The following is a 27,631-nucleotide window of genomic DNA, read 5'->3' as shown; positions in this document are numbered from 1 at the left end:
TGCCTGCAAATATCTAAACTTGGGGCAGTATTTGAACATCCCTATTACCTTTCTGAGCTTTAGATCCAGCTCTTTGATTTGTTCTCTCAAGCTCCTTAAAGCTCCTTCTCTGCCAGTTTGGATGATGTGTAGGAGTCTGTGATGAATACGCTCATTATCTAATACAAAGTGGCATAAAACACTCATGCCATGAACTCCGCCACACAGCTATACCCTGCTGCAATTCTCTGATTCATGCTGTACGAGATTAATAGCATTTATGTTATTCATATATCTTGGTTGACCTTGATCTGTTAGAAACTCCCTCCTTTTTATCTCTGTCCCATACTGGGGAGGTTTTGTCCCACATTAACAATGGATCTTTTGTACTTCAAAGCACATTCCCCCCACGCCCAACATCCTGAGTTTTAATTTTCCTTACATATATAATATCTGTTCCCTTCTCTTTCCCTCTCATATTCTTACCTATGTTTAATGGGCTGATACTATCTCAGGAGCTGTAAGCTTTTATTTTATTTTTTTTTAAATTATCTTAAGTTAACCCTTTGGAAGCTAATTGCAGAAAAAGATTTAAATTCTACTGGAAGAAATAAAAGCATGCTCTAATAACCAATATTTGTGGCTTTTCTCTGTGGTGTTTGTAGGGCAAATACTGTCACTGCAGCTGGGCCAATACATAAGAAGACGTGTGTGTGTATGGGGAAAAAGATGATAAGGGAGATCGAATAAGGGAAAAAAGGGGTCACATAGTTATAGATGTGATTTTTCAGAAAGCTACAGTTCCTGAGTTTCTCCTTGGGCACATTACAAAGCTGGGGTGCGTTCCTGCCTCTCGTGTTGCCCCTGTGCTGGGAGGGATGAATTGCTCTCCGCGGTCCCCCACTTCTCCTGCTCCCCTCTGCAGCATGCCGCTCCCCATTCACGGTGATGCGAGACACCCTTCGCCTGTGAGAAAATTTGGGTTGTGTAGGGAAAAAAGTGCTGTTGGAAGTAGGTCCATGGTCTAATGTGTTTTGAGCCAACTGCCTTTGCTAGTTGCAGCCTCCCACTACTGATGATGCCCAGGGAGGCTGAAGGGTGAGCAGGAGCTGGGGTTGGGGCTCGGAGGAGCTATCCCCTGCAGATGAGAAGCCATCCTTCCCTGGCCTCTGGCGATGACAGCGGTGCCTTGGGGACAGTTTGCTGCCTTGCTGGTGGGGAAGGAGCACTGGATGGGCCCAGCAGCTTTGTCTCCGCGGCGCGGAGCGGGAGCTAACAAGGCTCAGGGCAGGACATGCCCAGGAGGAGACAGAGGGACAAGAGCAGAGCTGGGCAGGGGCTGCTGGTGGTGCAGTGGGGCAGGGAAGTGTGGAGGAGCACAGAAACGGATGCAGAGGGAAGGTGAGAGAAGGAATAGACCAAAGGTAGGAGGTAGTGACGAGCCTGAGCGTGAATCTAGTGAAAATAGGAACAGAGCCCTACATACGGTGCAAGGGCAGACGCTGCCTGTAGTTCTGGGGCCAGCCTCACACCTCGAGGAGTCACAGCTCTGCTGTGGACTGGCCATCCTACATCCTTACTGTCCCTCCTGGCCATCTTCCACTGTGGCTGGAAGTGGGATCCAGCTCTGTCTGCGTGCCAGCCTGTCGCAATTGCTGTGACACCACCACGAGTAAGCTGGGACCTCCAGCTACTGCCTCCCTCCCTTTTCTCTTCCTCAGCACATGCCAATACTGAGAGCAGTCAAAACAGGTATATGCCTGAGTCCAAAAATTGCAACTGGCAAGGACCACGTGATTCTTAGGGTTATAACGGCTTTCCAGTCTATTTATTTATTTACATCTCCCTCTGGCTTGTGATCGGTGGCTTCTTAATTTTTGTTTTCCCATCAGCTTTCAGAAAGGCTGGATTAGAAATGTGATAGCTAAAAATGCTGATCTGGAAATAGATATGAACCAAGAGCTGTGGGGAGAGGCAATGTCTTTTATTAGACACAGTGATATTGCTGAAAAAACAGACAACTTCCAGATATAGTGGCTCATCTTTAGGTGATGAGATCTTGTCTTTATTTTTTCCCCAGTGATACTGGTTAGGACTAATAAAAGATACGATGTCTCCTTCCAGATTCTTCCTTGCTTATGTCCCTAGACCATCATCGCTCCGGCAGCGCTTATCAGTAAATGTTTGTGGCCAGAGCTGTGCTGCTCGGAGCGGTTCCTCCCTCCGACTGCCTCCCGCCCCAGCTGTCGTCCCCTTGTCGCCCCGCTGCTGCTGGCCTGCAGCCCCTGCGCTGAGCGGCAGCGGCCCGAGGAGCTGGGAGATGTCTGGCTCCGCTCCACGGCCCCAGTGCTGCACCCGCCTGCGGCTCTGTTTGCAGGGGATTTGCTGAAAGGGAAATAAAACAATTGCGCTTAACGCAGGGTAAATAGAGCAGATCCTACCAGCCTTTCATTGCAATGTATGGTGAGTTCTGCGTATTTTTTCCTGATGTTTTCCGGGGTTTTTACAGTACATGAATTACCATGGATCGGAGTTTTTAAAGCAGACAGTGCTTTAAAATGCTTACGAGTTTTCCTTGTGCTTGTGCTGTTGTTGCCCCCCAGGTCTGAAGCACATTAAGGTCCATCTATGTTATAATCCATTGAATTAGCTAAGGGAGAAAAAAGGAGAGACCGAGATAATTTTTTTCTAATCTCTGCTTTAATCGTGCAAAGAAAAACCTGACACTTTCTAAAAGAACTCCTAAGTGATAACAAACTTATCGGTCTTAGACCCGTGGTTTAACTGTGCTGTGCCTGTGTTAAAGGAAAGCTCTGTTGACTCTGGATTTGCAACAGAGCATATACCACTTTCATGGGATTAGAAGCCCATATACTTTGGCCTTGTGAAATTGTTTTGCTTTCTCGGCATGTTCGAACGTCTTGAGGAAGTGAAGGACTTCCTCTATGAAGGGCCCTGCTTACTTCATTTCTTTGTGCTCCAAGTACTGAGACAGCAAGTTCCTCGGGAGATCTGTTCTTTGTTCACTTTGGGTTTATTTATGACATGCATCTGCCTGCCTTTTCCTCTCTGCATTCAATACTAAGAAGAAAAAAGAAAGGAAAAAAAAAAAAGAAAGAAAGAAACTCTCGGTGCTTCTACAAAACCATATCCCCTAATCTTTATTCAGGGACAGACTGACACTTTAAGGCACAGTTTCACTGTAAATTAAATTGCAGGGTGCAGTGCCAGGAAGTGTATCTGAACATCAGCAGGGAAAATATCCTACCCACTGCCATGCTCCTGGACTTTGAAGGAGCTCTGCTACTTCTTTTTTTTTTTTGTGGAGATTATAAAAAGCAAGCCATGCACCAGTGCGGCCAAACGTTTTCTAACCTTACAGCCTCCACCAGGCCACACCCAGTTAATAGGTCTGTCTTCTGGCTTTTCAAGGCCAAGTTTTTGTCTAAGTTTTTCATGTAACTCTATGTGACGAATTACTTGTTTCTATGCAGGTCACATGAATTCGCAGCAGTGCTACAGCACTGAAGTACTGCTTGCAAAGCTTTGCAAAAACGTTTCTTAACAGGATGGGGTCCCAACACACTTTGGGTAGGATGAAGCTGTATTGCTGCTGTCCTAGAACACCACATAGGATATTGATTGAAAAGTCGCAAAAGCCACTTATCCTTTCTCCTGAAAAGTCTGAACCTGAAAACCACAAATTTTTTTGGTGAAGCAGACACATAAATGTGCAGTTTGTGATCCCAGAGTTGGTTTCTAGGGTTAAGGTCTCTCTAGCTCCAAGTTAAACCCATCCTTTAAGGTTCCTCTGTGATCAGGGGTGATGGATTCATTCCACGCAAGAGGAATGGTCTGAAATAAATGGAGTGAATCACTCCCCAGGGATACTTTTTTCCCTTCATTCAGGGGTAACCCAAGCGGTATGCTTAGGCTAGCTGACTGCATATTAGATACTTACATTTAGACAAGGCAAATCCTACCACGATCAAACAAAGGTAGTTCCCAGCTGGAAGTCAGGGTACCCAGACATTGATAAGGTTAATAGAGAGACAGTTGCAATGGTTCCTCAAAACATCCCACAACACAAAGCCACACGTAGGACTTCTTTAAAAGCTGAATGGTGCTTCTACCTTTAACACGTGACAGTTTGTACTTACCAAAGCTATTTGATGATTCCCAGCATAACATAAGAAGATGCAGTGGAAGGGGGGAGAGTGATGACAGCATTTAAATTTAACCTCCAAAAGGAGGGGAATCATCTGCTTTTCAAGTCCCCAGGGAAAAGAAATAATTTCATTAAACTGGAGTGAAGGAGATTTTGGCAAAAAGTCTTTCTGACATAAAGGGTGAATAAATGCTAAACTAGATTAGGAGGCCATGGAAATCTACCACTAGAGGTTTGTCAATAAGAGGTTAAACAAAGTTTGGTTTAGTTTGTATAAAGAAACCAGATCAGTTGAAGAAAGATAGACGTACTCCAAAATTACAGAAGCGGCTTTGCAACACTGACCTCTGGGCACTGAAGTCTCCTTCCTACCGCTCCTGCAGCGAGCAGGAATTCAAAGCAGGAGGCTGTCTTGCATGGCGTTGGGGAATGGCTGAACTGATGACTCTGGATTTGGGGGAAAATTTTGCATCGTGCTAAGAATGTGTGAATACAGGGGTTATAACAGAAGTCTGAATGGGCACTGCATTACTCAACAAGGATGGCAGAAAAGCTGTTTGACTTAATGAGTTACATGACAGACACAAATCTGGAAACCAGCCAGCCAAGCCCTGACGTGAATTTACCAAGTTGGTAAAATATCTTTCAGATTGAATTTAAAATAACTAAATATTTGTACGAAATTCCAGGAAACGCACTGAACGGCAGTAGCAGGCAGTGTGAGAAAGCAGCGATGGTATAATGTTGTGTCTTGCTGTGCACGTGTTTGTGCATCCTTGCCACTGTATCCCCTATAACCAGCTGCAGTTGTTGCCCGCCTTGTTTGGGGTCTGGACAGGGGCTGTATGTTTTAGCTTGACTTCAAACATTGTCAGTACTTGGCTCTGAGTTGCACAGGCTCTTGCCATTTCTAATATTCATTGTTTGGGACTGGCAAGCCTTATATAGCCTGGAGTTGGAAGGTAACGTATTCAGCTTCTACAGTCACAGGAACTGACTGACCGATTTACACCCACTTGGTGTTGAGGATTTAGGTAAAGCCTTCAAAAAGCTCTCAGTGTTGTTGAGTAGAAACTGGGAAACTTTTCTAACCGGTACCATATTTCAAAATTTCCTTCTACCTTGTTTCTTTTAGAAGTTCCTTTTAGAAGTGGATTCAACCCAGCATCTTAGATGGGGCTGTTGTGGTAAGGGATGTGGCACTGTCTGGAAACACCAATTCCTCTCCACTTACTGTAGAGGGAGCCTAGAGGGCTATCTTAGATTCCACATTAATCTTTCAGACTGCTAACATTAGATTAGACGAATCCGTGTCTTTGCCAGTAGTGAAATCAAACCACAAGGAGAGAAAGTGCCAGAAATCAAATCCACAGAAGTCGGTACAGAGTGGAAAAACTTAGCTGGCGATTAGGAAATACTTATGAGATAGTGTGATTTAGGCACTACTTCTGAAAGCGAAACACCTACTTTGAGGTTGTAAAGAAACGCCTACTGCTAATTGAGGTCACAGCTATGAAACAACTCCTGGTGCTGGTTACATTAGTGCATCTGTTCTCATAAAGGCCAGCAGAAGATGGGAGCCAGGGTTAAAGTATTATCTGGAAATGTGAGAAATATGAGGTCTTTCTTTCCTCTTTTGACTGCCACTTGTGAGAAATGTCTGGTTTAATAGCCGACGTCCAAGAGAGGGCCATGAATTCCACACGGAGGTATGCAGGTCCCTGCAGTTCAGACTTTGGTGCTTACTTTGTTTATAGAGATGTAGAAAGGTATGGCACAAAACCAGCTCCCAGACTGGCGTTTGCAGGCAGGGGAGTACATAGTCTGTGAATTGTCTGTCTTTAGATGTGAATTAGGTGCCAGCTTGCTTGACACCATCAGAACTTAGGTTGTTGTGAGCATGCCCAGGAGAAACATATTTAGGTACCAAAGGAAGTTTACTATAGAAACCATGAGCTGGGTACCTCCAAGGTGACACGGCACTTAAACAGAGAATTTGAAAATCCAAATTTGGCCTTAGAGACATAGAATAGCAGTGAGGCAATTCTGCAAGGGGCATGTCCTGGTAGCTGCTCTGTATGGCCGCATGGAGCTTAGCCCAGGGTCACCTTTTGAGTCCTTACCAGAGTTCACTTGTGCTGCCTGCCATGAATTCCAGGCTGCGGGGGCTAGAAGACTTCCAGTTCCCAAATACAGGTCCCACCAGGTGGGCCTCTGCCAGCCTTAGGGAAGCCGCTCAATTATGTTTTGCTGCCTGAGCTATGAACGTTTCCACATATCCTGTAGTGCCAGTTCTAACCGTATGGGGGAAAGACCCCATAGCTTTTCTAGACCTCGCTTTTAGCCCTCAAGGCTCAAAACCTGAGAGACTCAAAACTTGGAGCTTATGTGCACCTGAAATCACAAGAAGTATCTAAGTTTAAGACCACAGTTGCTTCGCCCATGTAGGCAATGGAAAGAGCGAGAATCGCCGGCAGAAAGGAGGTACCCCTGCCTCTGGGCTGAGATGTCTGGGGTACCTCAGTAGTGTTTGGTGTGGGGACCTTGTCCTCTACCACTACCGCCAAAGGGACTTTTGCCACAGACTTGGTGGAAACGGATCACCCCTACCTATCTCACAAATGTTTCTTTGCAGAGAAGCCAAAAGCAAAGCAGTGCTCACCTTTGGTAAAAACAATTAATTTGGAGACGGAGTGTGAATTCGTATGTGTCCTAGGTATAGATGTTTTTGGAACAAAAGTCTAATCAAATGTTTTTGCTGAGAGTTATTTCATAAATCCTGTCATGTTATATGATGCTACTGGTCCTATGTGTTTACTTTCAATTTACATTGTTAGCTCTGTTTATTGCCTTTTATTAAAGCTCATCAAGCGGATTGTTTTTAAGTCCTGTTATGAGAAAAATGAACACCAACATGTGGAACAACCTAGATAAATAAACTGAAAGTAGTTGAAAGCTTCTATACTCAGAAGTACCTTATTTGAATTTCTTGCGTGGGAGTATTTACTTGCAAAAGACAGGATATTGATGATCAAACATGCAATTAACTGAAAGGGTTCTGTGTTCTTTGTATTAAACAAAAGTATATTGCATAAAAGCTCTGACAGTTTATTTTTTTAACTCTTTTTTCACTCACTTCTTTAAATGAATGAATGCATATGTTGCAATATGCTTTACCATAAGCTGACTAAATGTAGTCGCACATTTGTTAAAGGAAAAAGATCAGCTTTCAATGACTTAAAATCTCACTATACTGATGATATTAATTGTTTCATCTGTGCAAGCTGATCTGTCCATCTGTTATATGTTATACTGGTTCATTTCTATATTTTAGTCAGAGGATCATTATGAACGTCCTATCAGATCTCCTATGTAATGCAGTCCGCAGGTCAGCTAACAATTTTGAGTAAAGCTTATAGTGTCTATAGGAGCTAGCAAGTCTCTTAAAGACATCTCATTCACTTATAAAGCCTAATGGCAGGATATTTCTGCCTTAATATTTACCACTCCGTCGCATTTCAGAAATGCTTTTATGTTATCATCCTCCCTCTGTGCCAGCCATTCTAGTGCACCTGTTTCTTTTTTTCTTTTTCCTTTCTTTCTTTTTGGTTTTTTTTGCAGGCTTCTCACAAGCGTCTGTATTCACAGTTTTTGTGTGTCTGTTTGTATTTTACTCCGCCATCTGACACCCTGTTTCTTTGCTGGGATGTACCTCTACAGTCCCAGTCTCTCCCATTTCCTGTTCAGTTGTCATTTTTATCCTACCCTCTACTCCCAGACACAGAGTTACCTTTGTGCTCTTGACATCTCTAGCAGATGTCCTTATCTGACCTGAGTGCTCCCCAGCACCTGTTAGCTTTTCCCCAATTCCTGTTTTAAATAACCCCTTCCCCTCCTAATTCCATCAGTTTTCTTGTTGAATAACTTGGCTTCACCACACTAAGTACTCCTTTCCTTGTATGATCCTTCCCCTCCTTATTCCCATCTTATCCAGTATTTAGGAAAAGTAACCCTCCTTTTATATATTTTCTACAAATACACAGTTTTCCTTACCAACTGCTGCAAGGTGTAGCAATGAAGAGCAGTTCAGGATAGGATTTGTGTGGCAATTTCAGCCCTAATAACTGTGTATTCATACGTGTATAAAGAGATGTGTTCTGTACAATGTACTTAGTGCAGGGATAAACTGCATTAGTACGACGCTACTGAAGTTTAGGCATGGCCTAAGATTGCAAGGTCCAACTGGTACGTAGAACTGAAATAGCAAGAGAGGATTTAATAACCTAGCAGTCCAGAATTTTAACCATGTCCTTGATAATCAGAGTCACTCCCATGATCTCTTAACTCATCCCCTATATGTACGACACAAGATTGTGGCCATTAGCAGAGAAATGTGGATCCATGGTGAGATACCCTCCAGACTTGTGATGCATGGAGTTACCCCTGATAACCAAGGTCTGAGGGCAGAAGATGCTGGATCACAATTGCTGCACCTGAGACGAGCAACTTCTTTTTCTGTAGGCAACACAGATGACATACGAAACGGGAATATGACCAGTTGTTGATTTTTCCCAGCCTTTCTGAAGCCTATATGATGCACCTCCTCGTGACATCCAACCCAAATTCTGACCCCAAAAATGGAATTACCCTTTCTTAAAACTGCTCTCCCCATTCCCAGTGTCCTCACCTGCTGCTTTTCACCCATTCCCACCCCCATGTGAACGCCTCTGGACTACTCTGTCCCACGCTGCAGATTTTGGAAGTGTGGTGCAGAAATATTCAAGCCAGCCTCCACATAAAACTTGTCCAGATTCAGTTAATTTGCTTAACTGAACTGCAACCCTCATGTGCTTGAGGCACATCAATGAGGCATGCTTCCCTGCTTGGGAACTGGTGGTTTAGGCAACAGCTTAGCACATGGAGCAAAGCATTTTCTCTGTTTAAAAGTGAAGAAAACTGTACTCTTTGAACTATGTGGTGTGAACATCTCTTCTAAGAAATGTTTTTTCTTAAGGAAGAAGACAGTACGTCATCTGCAAACCCATCAACAAATTCTCCGCATGTGGAAAATATGATCTCTGCTAAAATCTAGCAGGTGTATTTAAATTTAACAGAAGATGTCAAAGTTCTCTTTTTAAAATATATTTCTTATTAATCAGTACTGCCAGAGTACAGCAAGGTGTAAGATTTAGCGTGGTGGTATCCAAATGTTTTCTGGGCTCTTCCCCTTTTGCTTTTCCTGTCCTTCAACCACAGACCGCCTTGCCCTGTCCCTGAGCTGTCCCATTAGGTAGTGACTATACTTGGCTGTTGATCCTCGGTAATACATTGTACAAATTAATTTTTTTGTTTGCTTTACGTAGGGGCTAAGAATGTTTAATAAAGTGCAAAAGTGCGTGGGTGAAATGTAGGAAAACACCCAGGGCAGTTGCTTAATTTGTCACTGAACTGTGGCTGTTTTAACTGTTTTATGTCTGCGTGGCCACCTCTCCGTACGATGGGCAGCCTACGGCACATCTGTTCGGGACCTGCAACTGCCTTAACCTCGGGATTATGACATCAAGAATGGCATTTGTACAATTAAAAATGTTATCTCACAGGGCAGCCCCTGTTGCCCTCGGCCACCTTTGGATAAATTGTGTTGTAGGCAAGGTTAAAAAAAGCTGCTGGAACTAATCCTTTTGATGAAACCTTTAACAAGTATGTCAGGCTCCTCTGATCTTGGCCCTGGCAGAGTATAGTTGTAGTTAATGTCCTCGGCTCTAACTCACCGTCTAAGACCCTCTTTCCTGCCGCGTGTTTTCTTCATCAGTTTGTATTTCTGCCAGTCAGTGTCACAAAGCACTTCCTGCTTCATCCCCGCCTGACGGGGTTAAGCCACGCTGATGGTCTGCAGTTGTGTGCAGCTTCATTTTTCATAGATTCTTTCTGATAACCATAACATGAACTCTGGAGTATGTGTTAGGAACTGAAAACAGGCCAAGTGTTTTGTATTAGAGCCTGTATTCCCACATTCACCAATTCTCCGAGGGTTGAAAATGCATCAGTGACATGTATGAGAAAAAAAAGGCTGGGACTAAAATCAATTTTCTCCCCTCTTGCCTACATGAAACAAAATTAAAAGCACAATGAGCCTTATTCTTTTTTCATTTACTGCTGAAATTCCTCTGCCGTCTGTGAAGCAACTCTTGTTACACCGCTGTAACTGGAAGAAGAATCAACCCCAGTGTCGGCTGCTGATGTTTATACCTGAAAAAACAGGAGTACACGCAGCTTCTCTATCCACTCGTTTTTGAAGAAGCCAGTAAACATTTTACCTGTATGGATGGATCTAGACCCTGGAGAGCTGCATTAACCGAAACTTGTAACTTGCTCTCAATGAACAATTTGATAGTCCCTTATACATGACTGGCTTTCAGTATCGTAGTACCTACTGTGACCCTAAGCTATCGGTTTAATGCCTGTGTTAACACAGATCAAAGGAGAACTGAAACAAAATAAAAAAATATGGCAATAAATAACCTGGTGTGCTTTCTTATCTCCAGTGAGAATTTTATATTAGGCTGGTTTATTTGCTTGGTATTACAGAGTCTTCTTTACTTCCGTTGAAAAAAAGCTGGGGTGAAAAGCCACAATAATCCTTCAGATAAAATGGAAAGAGCTATTTGTGCCTGTGCTATTATGAGATGTCTCTTCTTAGAAAACAGCCATTTGTGGGGTTTTTTGTAGCATCAACTTGTCTCCCTGCGATCTCACAACCTTTTTTTTTCTTCTTCTTTTTTTTTTTCTTTTTTTTAGTGTAGTGCAGAGCCATGTTAACAATTCTGCCTTCCTGGCTGTCAAAGAGATTTCCTGTGGTCTGTTTTTGGCTGTGCACTCAGCCAGTTGCAGTGTATATCAGGCATTTGTTTAAAAAGTAAACAGCTACAGTCATCATTGGCATAAAAATTAACCCATGACGCACAGGATTTTTCACTTTCTTAGCCTGTATCCAAGAGCCACCTGAAGACTTGTTGAGAGATGGACAGCCAAGGAGCTGAATGTGTTTGAGGGTGGTTGTTGCCATGAGAAAGGCAAGCCAAGTGTCATTGTCTGAATGCTAAACAGGGGTAACCATGGATTTGCTCATGTGATTTGGTCCCTTTGCGTTGGTCAGACAGAAGGGGACGGAGGAAACGCTGCTGGGGCCTTTCCAGCCGGGGACAGAAGGGGAGAGTCCGTCCCTCCCTGCCAGCGCCAGGCTATGCAGGTCCCACATGCACCCTTACAAAACATCAGGTTCATTTTCTAAGAACAGATCGGTTATGGACGTTTTTCTCAGCATCATTTGAAGAATAATTGTGGTTTCACAAGTTATTTTTCACAATTAACATGTGAAGAAAAGGCTAAATTACTCTATTCTGGTCAGGATGCAGGGGTATGTAGAAACATTTATCAAAAGTAGCTGCCTTGAAGCTTAAGAACCTAATGACATTTTTTCCTTTCTTTCTTTTTTCTTTCTTTTTTTTTTTCTCTGCTGCAATTTTGAAATAAGGTGCCTAGTCCTGTTTTAAACATCAGATCACTGTCTGGCTCTGTCTCATAGTTCCTAAGTATTAAAAATGGTTTTTGAGGCTTGCCAAGAATGCTATATGAGTGAGTAATGCGATTTGACTTACTGAAAGGGTTCTAATGCAACATTAATTCAATGTAACAAACCTCTCACAGAGCAGTAATACAGCTTCCTTTAAAAGCTGATGAGATACCATATTATAATGTCACAACCATAAAGATTTGCAATGCATTAGCTTTAGGCCTGGCTATTTAAATTTGAGCAGTATAGAGATTAATCTGCATAATTATTTGCTTTAATAATGAATCAGAGTATATATTTCCTGCATTAGACTGTACTTTTAAAGTAAGTGTCATTGGAGATAAATGCTTCCGTTTGCAGTAGCAATGTATGCTAACACATCTTCCAGAAACCTCCTGCTCTTTCTGATACAGAAAACAAAATACTGATAAATTATGTAGAGGTCCACAGTTTTTCATCATCCTTGAAAAACCAAACCTAGGGTGATACAACTAAATTCTTCATACACAAACTGATGTACCAAGGCATGGTACAGAGTAAGATGAGGTAGGTCTCATTTCATCTGACTTTAGCTCCCAAAAGGTTAGTCTCCAGGTACATGTGCTTCTAGTGGATTATACAACCCATCTTTAAGTTGGAGGTCTAAGACAGTTGAAAAGGTTCTCATTTGAAGTTGTTTTTTTTTCCTCCATCTAAACATGTAACATCAAATGAGACAAATCTTTTTTTTTCTGTCTACAAGTATTGCAAGACACAGAAAAGTTAGTGAGCTCGAAAAAAAGTTTTACTGAGGGTAAACTCAAAGATGCATAAGAAGAGTTTCAGAATAGCACACCTCAAGTACATTTTACTTGAGCAGTAGGTGCCCATGTTTGGAAGAAGAAGCCATGTGCACCTCTTGGGTAAATCTGTGTCATGAAAGGATGGACAGATGGGCAGTGAACTCATGCACTGGTTGGTCTTGGCAGCTCCCTCCTGCTCTTTCAGGGACTCTTTCCTCTAGCATTTTTTAGCCTTCCTCTTCTTATATCATCACAGTGGTGAGCTCTTAGATTTTACGTTCATTCAAGTGTACAAGGGGGTCAACCTTTCCTAAATAATTCCAGCCTGGGAAGTAGAAAACCCAGGTCCCAGGGAAACTCAGTGATTTGTACCATGCCTTCAGAAAATGTCCCCATGCGGTGCTCCAGGGCAAGGCTGGGGAAGTGGGAGAGCCTCCAGTCTTCTGCTGAAGCTTGTCCATGTCTACACCAGGACAGCGGGAGTCCTGAGAACCAGGGGAGATCTGGAGAGAAGGGACACGGTGCTTGTGTGGTGACCAGGAGACCGGGCAGGGGGTTGAGAAGATGAGGGTTTGGGTCTGTGCTTGGAGAGCAGTTCCCCTTTTGCATCCTCTTCCCAATGTAGAAAGCACATGAAGTCCAACCTGCTGTCGCAACTGAGGGACCATCCAGAAAAGAGGATTTCAGGATTTCTCAAGCCAAAGGAAGAGCAGAAATGAGAACCTGGGATTTGGAGTTAATGCTGTTCTCAGAGCAACAGGAGTGCCGGGCTTCCAGGGAGGCTTGTGAAAGCAATTCACGTTTGGGGGCCCTTTATGGGATGTGACATGAAATCACTTTCTAAGCTGAAACCTCGTACTTCCAGTGCTGATGAAGGTGCCATTGCAAGTCACTCGTTTCACATATTAAGTGGATCAATTATTTTGGCTCTCTGACCTTCCAGTTCCAGGAATGCCCTGGGCTTTTTTGTTCCCAAGCTGTATTTCTTTTTGCACAGACCACGAACTGAATTCATTTCTCTAAGGAACATGAATAAAGTTTGTTTTTCCTAAATTCCTGGCAAACAAGTTGATGAAATCCATATGGATCACAAAGACTGAATGCTTGAGTACAATGTTCCTCATGTGAGCAAACACTTGTCTTTTAAAATAGACGACTTTTAGCTGTGGGGATTATATATATACATATTTGAGATCCGTTCTGTGAGCCATCAGCTAGATTTCAAAAGCATAAGACAGGAAGCTGACTGCTTCTGAAGGTGTTTTCCTTCTTCCTCATGTTAAACATACGTGCATTTCAGATAAGGGTTGTTAATTTTAATTTGTCATCATATCCGATAAGTAAAGAAAAATAGTTTAAAAGTGGTTTGAAGCTTTCAGACCTGTGCCTTCACCCTCACCCCTTTACTCATTTTAAACCCTAATCTTCTCAGCCCGAACAGCTCTGGGTTTTAACCTTATTCTTACCATTGTCAAAATTGCTTCAACACACACACACATCTTGCGTCTCCCGCCTTGGCCAAGCTGCAGATGATCCAACCTACTGGGATTTTGAATCAATCTATCTCTTTTCAATGTCCTGCGCACATCTCCATGCCCCAGCATGTCTCCGGCCCACACCTTCCTGGCACCAGACTACCTAAGACGTGCTCGAGTGCAGACTAGGATGGGAAAGCATCTTGGGGGCAAGCGCTTTGAAAGGCTGCAGAGAAGTTGCTGTCTCACACCTCCTAGGTTGCTCAAAGGAAAGCTATGCCCTCCTCTCCTTTTGGAAAAGAAAGAGGTGACCAGCTTAGCTAATTAAAAACTGCTTGTTTTTTGTGAAATGAGAAGCAGTGAAATGAATTAGGGAAGTGATTGTGCCCCTGTACTCGGCACTGGTGAGGCCGCACCTCGAATGCTGTGTTCAGTTTTGGGCCCCCCACTACAAGAGGGATATTGAGGTACTGGAGCGGGTGCAGAGGAGGGCAACGAAGCTGGTGAAGGGTCTGGAGCAGAAGTCTTATGAGGAGCGGCTGAGGGAGCTGGGACTGTTTAGCCTGGAGAAAAGGAGGCTGAGGGGAGACCTTATCGCTCTCTACAACTACCTGAAAGGAGGTTGTAGAGAGGTGGGGGTCGGTCTCTTCTCCCAGGTAACAAGTGATAGGACAAGAGGAAATGGCCTCAAGTTGTGCCAGGGGAGGTTTAGACTGGATATTAGGAAATTTTTCTTCACCGAGAGGGTTATCAAGCATTGGAACAGGCTGCCCAGGGAAGTGGTTGAGTCGCCATCCCTGGAGGTATTTAAAGGACGTTTGGATGAGGTACTTAGAGACATGGTGTAGTGGTGGTTTTTGGCAGTGTTAGGTTTATGGTTGGACTCGATGATCTTAAAGGTCTTTTCCAACCTATATGATTCTGTGATTCTGTGATTCTGTGAATTATCAGTTAGCAGAGCTCATCTGTATATGCTTTAAATCTGTATGGTGCTTTCTTATCCCTGTCTGTATGTGAAATGTAGCAACTTCAGGTGCTAGACCCTATGGCTGTGTGTCACCAGTGGGGGACCGTGGCCCTCTACTGCTGCATCCTCTTTGGCATGCCCAAAACCCTGCCTGGGGCCTTCTGCACCAGCCAGGTGCTTCACCATGCACAACCTTCCCTCTTTTAGGGCAGGAGCAACAAGGCATGGTTAGTCATATTCTCTACTGTCTTATCTCCTCTCCTCACCTCCTCAAAAGACAAGAGAAGTGGCGTCACTCTTAAAGCTCCATGGGAAGTGCGTGTGCTCGATAGAGCTGAGAGCTGAAAACATTGGTGGGAGAGTGAGCAGCAAAATGGGGAGAAGACAAAGCGGGATGTGAGTGGCTGGGAGGGTGAGGATGGGGTTGGTGTCTCTCCATAAGGAGGCTGGGTAGGGCTGGGTTGCTGCCCTTGCCCCTGGGGGCTGGAGGTGGCTCCTGGCCACCCGTGGTGGCTCTACACAGTAGCGCACAATCATCAGTTTATCTGCAAAATAAAGCGTAAGCTTTTTAGTGTACAGCCTCAGAAACCTTTAAAATGACTTGAGAGGAGGATAAAAGCAATTAGCAAAATATGTGGTTAGAACCAAGGCAGTTTCTGCTGATTTTTTTTCTAAATGTTTATTTTGTAAGTGGAGTGAGCAGTGTGTAGTAAAAAAATTAAATAATTGAGAAAAGTTTTCCTTGGCAAAAAGAAAGCATTTTAAAAGCAGCAGAAGATGAAATGTCAGGGCAGCTGTTGGATTGCAGTCGCTATGGTAATCACAACACAACACTTTGGTTAGTTAGGCACACGGTGGAGATGCTGGGTAGGAGTCCGGGGGTGGCGGTGGTGAAGGGCAGGTTATTGAGGAAGTTTTAAAAAACTCAACACAGAAAAGGATGTGCCCTTTTTAAAGGACAACGTATGCAGAGTTTTCTGCTAAAATGCATTTGTACACACATTTTGGCACTTTAAAAAAAGCCCATCTTAAAATTAGTAAGAGTCAGGCCCTTTTTGCTAAAGTAATGTTTGCAGGACAGAAGGATGACTCCCTTAATATGGGGTCTGAGCATCTGTGGACCACCCTGTGGAACAAGGAAGTCCTTTATTTGCAATTTTTCTTGTTGGGACAAGAAACCAGAAAGGCTATGGTGTGGATTCATGAGAAAATGCAGGTGTTTGGACACTCTGCATCACCTAACACGGGCACATCCAAACTATCTGCCTAGTGAGTTAGGCTCACCCGTGTTTCCATTTCTGCAGATTTTTGATGGCGGCACAAAATGAACATGTTGAAGGCAAGGCAGAGCTTCCTTTCCTTTTCCTCCTGCTCTCCTCCACTTCCCACAAACCAGACTGAGCCTTAAATACTGTGTTATTGGATGGAAGTGGACAGTCCTTCCAGCCCATCTTTTGAAAGGAAGAAAGGAGGGTTGGGTGTTCAGTTTTGAGGAAAAGACCTGGCTTCCCAACTTCGGTAGTGGGTTGAGACCTGGGAAAAGCTCCTGGTGGAGCTGAGCAAGGGTATGTCTGGGTGGAGTTCCCGTCAGCATGTCCCCTGCTGCCTCGCTGCTGCCTCGCTGCAAACAAGGACATTTCAACTCCGTATTTGCTGTTTCTCTTCACACCTTTTGTCTGTTGTGTTTATTTTGACTAGAAACTCCTTCGTGCGGGATTGGGGGGGGTGGCGGTGGCTTCGCTGGCATGTGTGCACAGCACAGTGTGCCTCTGAGGAGATTTGGGTGCTGTAAGTACACACTGCCAATGCAAACAGTACAAATAATGTTACATGTTCTTTCAAAGTGTTGAAATACATGAATTACCCAGGATGACACATCACCTGTTTATCCTTTTGTCTGTCTATAAAAGACAAATCAAGATCAACTTGGGTTTTTTTTTTTTTGCATGGGGAACCTTGAACAGGAATGACAGCCCCGAGTCTTGTACCAGGCTTCCCCAGGACAGACTTTCTTCCCTCTTTCAGAGCTGCTGCTGATTTTGTGCAGTTCTGCGCTGCACTCTCAGAAGTCAGGGGTCTTAAAATCAATCCCTTCTCCATTCTGTTTGTCAATTAAAAATCTCCTCTTGCCTTTGTGAATTCAGGGGTTAATCCTTTCTTTCAGCTGGCACTCGCTTTTCTGGGCAGCGGCCGGCTTCCTTCGCTGTCCCCTGCAGCCGTGGCAGCCCGAACACCCTCACCCCGGCAGCCCCATCCCCAGCGCAGCCCCTCACCTGTGCTCAAACTCCTCTGGTCTGACTGCACAGATCGGCTTGCAGGATGGAGACCTCAGCGCACAGCCTGAAAAGTCATTTCAGCCCAAGAAGTGCTGGAGTAATACAGTAACGTAAAGTAATACCTAAACAAACCCACAAAACCTAGAAGGGAAGAGATTTAAGTGCTGTAATTGCCCTAAGCTTTGCTAATTGTGAGACCACCAGCTGTGATAAAGGAAATGGATTTCATCAGTTGTCAGTCATCCTCCTTCTATTAATGATCAGAAGTTCACATCTCCTCCAGGCAGGGCAAAGTCCTGCCCTGCTCTGCTCCTGTCTGTCAAGCTGAAAGCTTTGGCTATACCAAACCCTTGCGTGTTACGCAGGGAGTTTTCTCTCTCCCCACTGGTTTCTCTTGCTTGGATCATGCTGAGACGAGTCCTTGTCCTGATGACATCACTTGGAAGTTCCTTGTCAGGCTTGTTCCTTCATCCCTTCACTTATTAACTAATATATCTGACTTTTAGGGCAGAATTTGGCTGTGCTGTGGCTAAACTGGTTTCTGTTAAATACAGCTAGGCAGCTACATTACCCTGAGAGGATGTTGCTAAGTATAATAGGTAGTACGGAGATGCAGGACAACGCTGACTGCTTCTAAGAAAAAAAAGGGCACGCTTCTTTCAATTTTACGTTAAATTGAATTAAAATTAGCCATATTGCTAATTAAGGTTTTTTTTGTTTGACAATAGAGCAGGGAATGTTCCTCGCCACCTCTCCTTTACTCCAGTGCAAAACTAACTCTTAAAAAAGCTGTTGAAAGATGGAATTTTATCAGAAGGGAACTTGAAATTTTGCTGGCTGCATATCCATCAACTCTTGCTTGTCAGGGTTTCAGATAGATGTATATTGACAAGCCTTGGTACTGCTCTTGGAAAAATAAGAGAGCTCTTAAAAATAATCAAAAAAGAGTGAAAAACAAAACCAGAACAGGCGTGTCCTTCTCCCTCTTCATTCTAAGCAAATGGTTCTGGCAATGCTTTTCCAGCAGTGCTGACTGGATCTGTACAGAGGAAAAATCTGTACCAGACTTTCAAACTGTCAGCACTCAGTAGAAATGGATCATTTAAAAATTTATTGAAGGAACATTGTGAAAAGAAATGGTTTTGGGTCAGATGAGAGGTTTTGCTTAAATGTTGACTTTTGTTTTGCTTCTTTCTATCTACTGAATTCAGACTTGTCCATCTAAGTTTTAGACACCTGCAGTCTGATGGAAGAACTGGTACTGCGGTGTATAAGTGCTGCATTTAATCAGCGTTGCCATGAAGAATCGTGGGATCATGCATCTTTAGTGCTCCAAGCAAACATACTGTTGACTCTGACATGGGAGAATGACGGAAGGGGAATGAAAGTATCAAGTGGGGCCTTGGGATCCACACTGACTGTGTAGTACCATTTGTTAATTGTGCGCGTTAATTAGACTTGTGAATGATGACCTGTGGAATTCACTACCTTGTGAGGTATTCACCTGTGAAAAACTTGTCTTCTAATCACAAAGTTCCAGTGTCTTGGAGAATCTAAAAATCTTTTAGAGTCGCATTTGCATCATGGCTGTTTGAGTAAAAATGTAACTTTTATGAAAAAAATTTATGAAGAAAATGGATGATATGCTCCAGAAATGGTAAACAGAATGGAGAACTAGTGAGCTGGGGAGGAAGAGATGAGGGTTAGTAGGCGGAAAGGAAATTTTGCAGAAGGATGGTAGGGTGGAAGATGGCAGAGAAGAGAAGTGGGAGGCTCTAGAGGGCAGGTCTCTGGGTACAAAACATCACTGGAGCCCAGCCTTGAACGAGAGCCGGGCCTGCAGAAAACACCGATACCCTCAACGTGCGAACGAGATTGTGCACAAGCTTGAGTCTCACATAGCTGCAACAGCAAATGTGTGCCTCAAGGGTACCCACCAGAAAAAAAACCAAAAAGGGGAATTGAGTACTGCCCTTTACGATGCTCACAAAGCTTCTCTGGAAAGCCCATGTAATGAGTGCTGTGCAGTGCCAGGAGGAGTGTTGTGGCAAGAAGGAGAACACTGCTTGTTGTACTTTCTCATCACTCTGTGACCTTGATACGTTTTATTATTTTAAATGCTTAATTGTGTTATTTAAAACCTCTTATAATTACTCAGTTCTCTAGAGGCATACTTATGGCTTTTGCATTACAGCCCTGGGTAGATCCTGAAGCAATTACTGAGGAAATCCTGTGAAATCCTATATTGTAGAAGCACTCTATGGGTTAGTTATAGCATAATAACTACGGGAATGTACATAACTTGCTAGCTTACTGCCTCTTCATGCCTGCAGCAGAAAATGGCAGTTCTGAAAGGACAATACAAGGGACAGTATTGCAGTCCCTGCCAGAACTGTCTTGCTCCCCAGTCACTACCTGAGCATTGCTCTCTACCTGAGGCAATGTCTAGCAGTACTGGAGTCCAACTGGGATGCAGACAGTCAGAGGTCAGGGAACAGAAATGTCAGTCGTTACCATTGCTGGATGATACTTTGGGTTGAATTAATATTTATTAGCTTTTTAGATACAATTGAAACATCTATAGATTGAGATAGATTTGTTACAAAGTAATAAACCAAAAATTACAAGCCATTTCCAGCCTTTTTTGTTTTCATCTCCACTTTGGGATATGTGGCATAATTTCTTCTCTCTATAAAGTTCTTGTGGGATTTCCCTCTCTACTGTGTGTCTTAAAAATTTTTCTTTGTTCTGTTGTAAAAACTTGAAGTGGCGTGAAGCAAGTACAGCATGTGAGTGCAGGCAGCTTGCTGTGACTCTGCCCCTCTGCAAGTGCCACCTCTTACAGGCAAGAAGCCTGGTGTCCATTTGAAGAACGTCCATGGGGAAAAGCAGATATTTCTAGAGTCACCCTCCAGCAGTGGGCCACTTGTTGCCAGTTTATCTCTGTGTTTAAACAATAATCAAGCTCTTCTGCTCTCAGTTGGTGATTCACAGTAATTTTGTCCTATACAGACTCTAGGTTAGATGAAGGCAGCTGCGTACATTTGATCAGACTCTCCCATCAGCTGAATTCTGGCAGGCTGGCAGTGTCCTGCTTTAGCACCGTCCTTCATGCATACAAATATTCTGGCATGAGGGTTTCCTAAACTACATGGCTGAGGCTGACCAGCATGGGAACCCTGCTACTGCAGAGAGAGAGTAAGTGCCTTGCCTACAAGGTTCAGGCTATTTTGTTTCCCATTTAGGTCGCTGCACTGGAAACACGATACATCCAGTTAATCTTCAACGGGCGATCTCAGACATTATAGATCCACTTATACCTTGTGATGAATTACTTCAGTGTTTGGCAAATATTAAATAACATTTTTTTGTTGTCATGGAAGTGTGACCTGCAGGCTGCAGCTGGTCCCAGTGTTTGGTGCTGTTTGTGTCCTGCCGTCTGGCTCTTCCTCCCTCTGTTCTCTCGCTATTGAGACGCAGCTGGTTTACGTCCATCACAATCAATGGAAGGACATTTCCGAGCTGGTAATTGCTGAGAGGATCCGGTGCTGATGGCTTCTGGAGCTGCCAATCCGGGGAGCAGCTTTTGGCTCCTGCTGCGTACAGTATGTCTGCAATTTGACCATTTATCTCACTTTACATACTTGAACTGAAAGAAAGGTTTGTGCAAGCACTTGCTGCTCATTCCCTGGCATGTCTTTCTCCCCCTCGTCCCCTCCCTCCGTCTCTTGTGTGTTATCAGCTATTGCAACAACACTAAAATGTGTCAAATAAGGTGAATGCTGTTGTCTAGTTCTGAAGTAATGCTTCACAGCAGCTCCATTCAAAATGTGACTTTGAAATAAACACTGGTTCACAATTATGGGAAAAGAATACAATTATACTGGCTACATTCTAACTGGGTGTTGTAGGCCCAAACTGTCAAACTTTGGTCTTTAAATGCAGCTGCAGAAAATTTATTTAGGCATTTTCATAGCTGTTTCTAAGCTCAAAAGCCGGTAAAGACTGTCTGTTAAGGAGATACAGAAGGTGGAAAAACAATGAAATCAGGCTTCTGCTGCAGGTGGTTGAATCACTTCATTTAAGACATCAGATGACAAAAATAGTGAGTGGGATCCAGTCTGCAACATCCTGCTTATGCTGGGACTTAGGTTCCTAAAAGCCACTCAATTTCTAGCCTTGCTTAATCCTGTAGGCATCTACATTCACTAAGCCACTAAGCCTCACTACCTAGTTGAAAGCTCCTTTGGTTCCTGGTTTTATTCACCTGCAAATGCTCAGATTGCTGTTGCTAGGAAATGGGTGACTGTCTGTCATCTAAAGCAGTTTGGGATTCAAGCTGAGGAGGACAGACACTCAAATACTGCCCAAGCCCCTTGGAAAAAAAAAAAAAGAAAGATGAGATTTCATCAATCCAATGATTACTTTCATTTGACATCGTGACACTGCCCATGTGTTGCTGATTAGCTGAGTGTCTAGCATGCTGACAGAAGGAGGGAGATGCTGGGTGGTTAGCACACTGACAGAAAACTGACAACAGATGAGAAATGCTATTTAGCATCTTTCTTTCATCCAAAGAATGTGTGGAGGCCGTAGAGCTCTTAGTGGAGCCTAGCTGGACCCAGCTAACTGCAGTGTGCACCCCCTTTACGTTAGGTTATCAGTGGATAAACAAGAAAAACTGCCTTGGTAGCAGGGGTCAGAATAGTAAGTGTCTATCCTTTCCCCTTCAATTTCCCAATTTTTTATGAAGCTACACAGAAATTGTCTAGAAAAAAGATCCTAAAATAAAAATGTCACCCTTTTTCCTTCCCTTCCCTTCACCCTTCCCTCTTCCTTTCCCTTCCTTCTTCTCATTCTCAGGCCTGTTCATTCCCTTTGTTTAATCTGTTTTAACTGTAACCGATTGCTACTTTCCATCACAACTTTCACGGCCCTGCTCTCTCCTCTGCCGCTTGGTGCGTGTATGTTTGTACAGGGAGGAATGCTGTCTTCCTGCCTTGGCATCTTCTTTGTTTAGCTCACCTGTCGGTCAAGACTGTTCACATCCGTTTGCTTCTCAGGCTCCATGGAGACTGTGTATAAATCCAAAGTGAGGTGACAAAAACATCATAAAAAGGTGTGTTTGCTTCAAGACAGATACTGATAAATTTCTGATATTTAGCTACCAGGTAAGTGGAAGTAAACATCCTCCCAACTCTACGGGATAAAGAAAGTTCACAATAATCTGTCTCGTTTCTTATCTCATGCCTTCAATGAGGTGTCACCAGATGGCGAGAACTGTAGTGAACCCCCACCATCCTATTTTTCTCCTCACCATTTTCATTATTGGTCTATCATATCGGATCTGTACTAGATGTAGGATGGAGAAAACAACTTTTTTCTTTACAAAAGACTGAGTTGAAATAACTGCTACACTGATCTGTAGAAGCCTTAGTCTGTGTAAGCCAGACTGCTCTGGCTGTGTTCTGGTACGCATATAAATAATGTGGTATGGTATTTGGAGGAAGGAAAAAGAAGGTGGCAGTCTGCTCCCTTCTCTTGCACTCCATGCCTGGGTGTGCACAACTCAGGTTTGCCAGGAAGAGCCCCAGAAGGAAGGAGATCAGCTCAGCGTTGCGTCTGGTCTGGCTGTGGAAACCCATTCCTGAGTCAGTTCCTTGCACACGGACAGAACAAAAAAAAAATATTTTGGAATGACTTTCTAGCTCAAAACTGCTTCGTTACTGAAATGTGGCAGAACAATATGGAAGGTTATTGGTGATTAATTTTACAAGTGACAGAAATACTTCTGTGGAGCAATCAATTTCTAAGTATTATTCAGTTATACGTATTAAAAATGTCTCCTAAAGCATATTCTTAAAGGGAAAGCTCTTCAAAACAACAGGACAAAATATGTGCAAAGACCTTTCGTGCTGACTTGTTAGCAGTATCCAGCAGCTTTTTACGGCTGCAGATGACTACAAATAGAGCACGACAGAGCAAATCAGGTCACAGTACACTATCAATGATAGCTAAACTGGTAGGCAATAAGGCACATAGATAACTAATAAAAATACTTACCTTTTAAAAAATTAATGGAAATGTTGTGCTTTATTCCTATTTGTAATAGGACAGAGAAGACTGGAATTCAAGGGCCTTCGGTATGATCTAGGATAGCCTTGTTCCACAATTTTGTTGAATTTTTATAGAAAATTTCTGTGTTCCTAAAGTTTTATAGCAGTAGGTGTTTGAGTAGAGAAAACATCACAGAAAGAACACTTACAGGATTTCCTACTGTCTGTGACTTACCTGATGGAATAGAAATGTTTGCCTTTCTTCGCAAGATATGAAAACCATTAATTTAATATAAATTTTGAAAAAACACTATTCTAGGGTTCGTTCACAAGAAAGGTAAATAAATAGATTTTTTAAAAAGAGAGAAAAATCATTCAAGGTTTAAATCCTCCTAAACTGCAACACAATTCCACTGAATTTACTGTAGCCGATACTGTCTTTAAGAGAATCATTGTGAGCGTCTTATTCTAAACCAAACCAACCATTCAAAAATAACCGTGTGATGTATTTGTCTGTAGGTTAAAAGAATAAACACCTTAAATGACAACACATTCACAAAACTGCGATAATGATAAAGGAACTATAGGAACCGATCTTTCCATTTGCACCACACAACAGCAGGTGGATTAACCCATTTTAGTGCCTTATGGAAAAAAATACACAAAAAGCTTATTCAGAAAATTGTGTATTTCATTATTATTTCCCAGGGTAAACAGTGGAACTCTATATCAAACACCAGATGGCTGTCGCATTACAGCATTGAGGCCTAAACCCAAATATTTGAATGTTGTCTGAACATTGGGATGTGAATATGACTGAAGCTTCCTTGACCTTAGTGAATGCACACATAAGGCAAACTAGAGAATAGACTGTGGCACTCACCACACAGGGCTGAATCACATGAAGATACTCAAAATGATAAATGACACCTCCAGGACTGACTTGAACCACTAATTCTGTACCAGATAAAGAGGACAAAAGGGAAATAGCTACAGATGAATGCCCGATTCAGGTTTGTCAAATTCAATCACTATATTCCTTGGCAATGACTTTATGTGTTAAGGAAATAGTGCATTCACTGCACACTTTAGACATCAAGAAATACCTATTTTTTAAATCCATAGTCCTTGTAGTTCTTGTCCTGCATCTAAGACTGCAGGATAGAGAATTAAAATACTATGTTAATTCAGAGCTCCGAATCTTTGTATCAGAGAAGACATAACTAACAATTATAGAACACATGATTATATAGGCTCATAGGGCAGCTTGGCTACACTTATTTAACATATCCTTTGGTACCACCGAGACTGTCTTTTGGATTTGTTAGAGACCCTGGTGAAAAGTTGGGGGGCAGAGAGGAGGGGTACACAGAGGGGTGAAGATGCCAAAATGGAAATAACATCCAAGGGAAAATACCGGTAAAGAGCAGATCAAAAAAATAGCTGTACTGGATGGTACAAAAGGTCTTTTAAACCCAGATTTCTCTCTCCCATGAATGTACGAATACATTTGCTCCATTGGTCTCTCTCATAAATTAATAGCCAATGTTTCTGATGCTGCTGTATCTGGGGTGAAGATGAGGAAGACTGAAGTCCTTCAGGAGTCCGTTAGCTCCTCTGCCACCCCCTGCCACATGTCCTTGGGGGCTGTGTGACCCTACAGCTTCCCCCTCTTCCCAAGAAATACTGTGGCATAGATGAACTACCTGCCACTGATTTTACCACCACATGTCACAACATGATTTTGAGGCAAACACTGTCATCTGATACAGCGAGGGTGGCTGTGCTAGTCACTTGACTAGCCACAGATGGTGGTCCGTCCACTCCTCCAGTTCCCATCACCCCATCATCTTGTTCAGAAGTTAAATGTGCAGTAAATGAATTTCTTGGAGTTATCAAGATTTTCTTGACAGAGACTTCTCAGAGAAAGTTGGGTGACCACATGCTGGGAAGAAAATTGGATTATGTTCTCTTCAACTTCCATCTTTCTTGAGTCAGGAAATATGCCTTCTCTTCTAAAACAAACACGGCTAAATTATAAGGTTCTTGGTCAAGTTCCATAAGTTTCTGCAAATAGGTTTTATGTTTTGTTTGACTTGTTCATGAATTTGCAGCTACGCCCCAAGTACAAAGTGGCTGCTTCCTTCATAGTCCTGTTGTGTAAGTAACTGAGCTGTTGCTGAAGGTGGTTTCGGAGCCTGTACTAAGAATGGTTTGCCTTATATACATTAATTTCAGCATTAATTCTCATTAATGGTTTTGCAAGCCTCTTTATTGTCCAGTGGTGACAAGTGTGTTTCTTGCATAAAAATTTAAAATACAATGCGTACTATATACTTCACTGTTCTTTATCATAACACTTTACGTTCCTCCTATACTGCCTGGCTACTTTTCTTCTTTAATGTATGCCAGAAAAAGCTGAAAAAATACTTTCTAGCCTACCAAAGCAGTACTTTGAACCCCTACCCCAACTTTAAGTGCTTTGACTCACATCTCTGAAGACCGAGCAGAGAAATAGAAAACACTACCTGGGAGGTACATTTGGTTTGCAAAATTCTTTAAAACTCAACCAGTGAGAAAAGGCTGATTCTCTGATTATTGTGTTCACCAAGTACTCTTGCACTGCACCAGGTTTTGATGCACTGTCTGAAAATGAATTAAATTGAGAAAGACAAACCTACATTTCAAATGTTTTATTGTTTGATACAAAGAACCAGAACTGAGCCTCCAGAATTCCCTGTTCAACATATTTATTGTTCACACAAGGCTGTATTCTGATTTTATTATTCATACCAAGCAGTGAAAACTCTGACAGTTCCCTTTGCCTTTTTTTCACTTTGGTTAGTAGGTGCAAAATATAGTTTCCTGATCAGAGGTTTGAGAAATTAAAAATATATTAGAGATGCTCATGGGTTTTTTTTACTCAACTTTCCTTTTTCATTTTCTTTCATTTTCTTTCTTTTTTCCCCACAAAATTAGCCTCACAAATGTAATTCTCAAAACCAGAAGTTATTATTTCTTACAGTCAGACAACTTTGCTGGAAAGAGAACATAATGTGTCATAAACTAAATATTTCGTTTGTTATGCCCTGAAATATATCATCTCACCTGCTTGACTAAAATAAATCATTAACACCATGAGTTCATAAATAACTTGAATAACATCCTTTCTGAGAGTATTTTTTATATAGTCCAGTCAGGCTGAATTCAAAACATTCCTATGGCTCTAAAAATATATATACATACAGATTGGTTATTACACTTGATACTAAAGTCTACACACTAGCAGCTCCAACACAGAATTTTCTAACACGTTTCTCTTTGGCTCAGATTTAGGCACAATAACACTGGTTTATAACTGCCTAGTTGTGCCAGGTCTCTAAAATACATAGAGCATTTGCTGTCCTGTGCTATGATAACAAAAAAAAAAAAATTGTAGTAACATTGATTAACTCTGGTGGTGATGAGGTTAGACCATACAATTCAGTGAACTCTTAATGAATATGCTTCTCTACATTTTGGAGGCTTAAATCTATTTTCTTCTTTGCTACTGAGGTCTGTTTCATCCCACCTAATTGCATACCTATTTCCAGAAAACTTCCTTCAGAATTATAAAAGCTGTAATTTCCATTATTTCATTTTGAAAAGAAAAATCAAACAAAAATAGGATTGAAAGTTTATCTTGACTTTTTTTTCCCAGTCTCTTTGAAATATCAGAATCATTTTCTGCTTGCAAACAGGGTGGATGAATACAGTTAGAGCTTACCTCTCTTCTTAAAAGTGTTTTCGACTTGCTCAGTGTAATAGCTTCACAGTGTGAGTCCTTGACTAGCAAAATAACAGGTATTACCTAGTATTTTCATTAAGATATTTCTGTTTTTCTTCTAAGAGCACTGAAAACTTTGTGATGTGGCAAAAAAAAAAAAAAATCAAAGTGTTTGTGGATCCTTGGTCACAGGAAGAAGCCTGGGAACTTCCAATCCAGTTCCCGTTAAAAAAATTCAGTGAGTATGAAAGCTTTAACTGGGTATTTAGTCAAAGGATAGCCCAAGTTTAAATGGTACCATGTACAGCTATATCAATAAGATTCAGAGTCACTAGCTGGAGAATAATGGACCATTTAAGCTCTTTGACAGCTAATTGGTCACTCCTGAGTGAAAATGGTTTGCAAGTTATTCCATCGGAAATGATGAACCTACTGTGTTATAAATGTGTTTCCTACATCCCTGCTCCCTCACAGTTGCTATACCTAGTGAAACACAGAAATAACAATAACTAGCAATTATCACTGAGAGTTCAACAGACTTATAAATGACCTGAGTTCCCTTTCTGCATCCCCGCTGGAACAAGAGGCA

Source organism: Mycteria americana, chromosome 1, assembly GCF_035582795.1.
Source record: "Mycteria americana isolate JAX WOST 10 ecotype Jacksonville Zoo and Gardens chromosome 1, USCA_MyAme_1.0, whole genome shotgun sequence".
NCBI lineage: Eukaryota > Metazoa > Chordata > Aves > Ciconiiformes > Ciconiidae > Mycteria > Mycteria americana.
The sequence above is the reverse complement of the archived record's forward strand: the minus strand, read 5'-3'. Positions refer to the sequence as shown.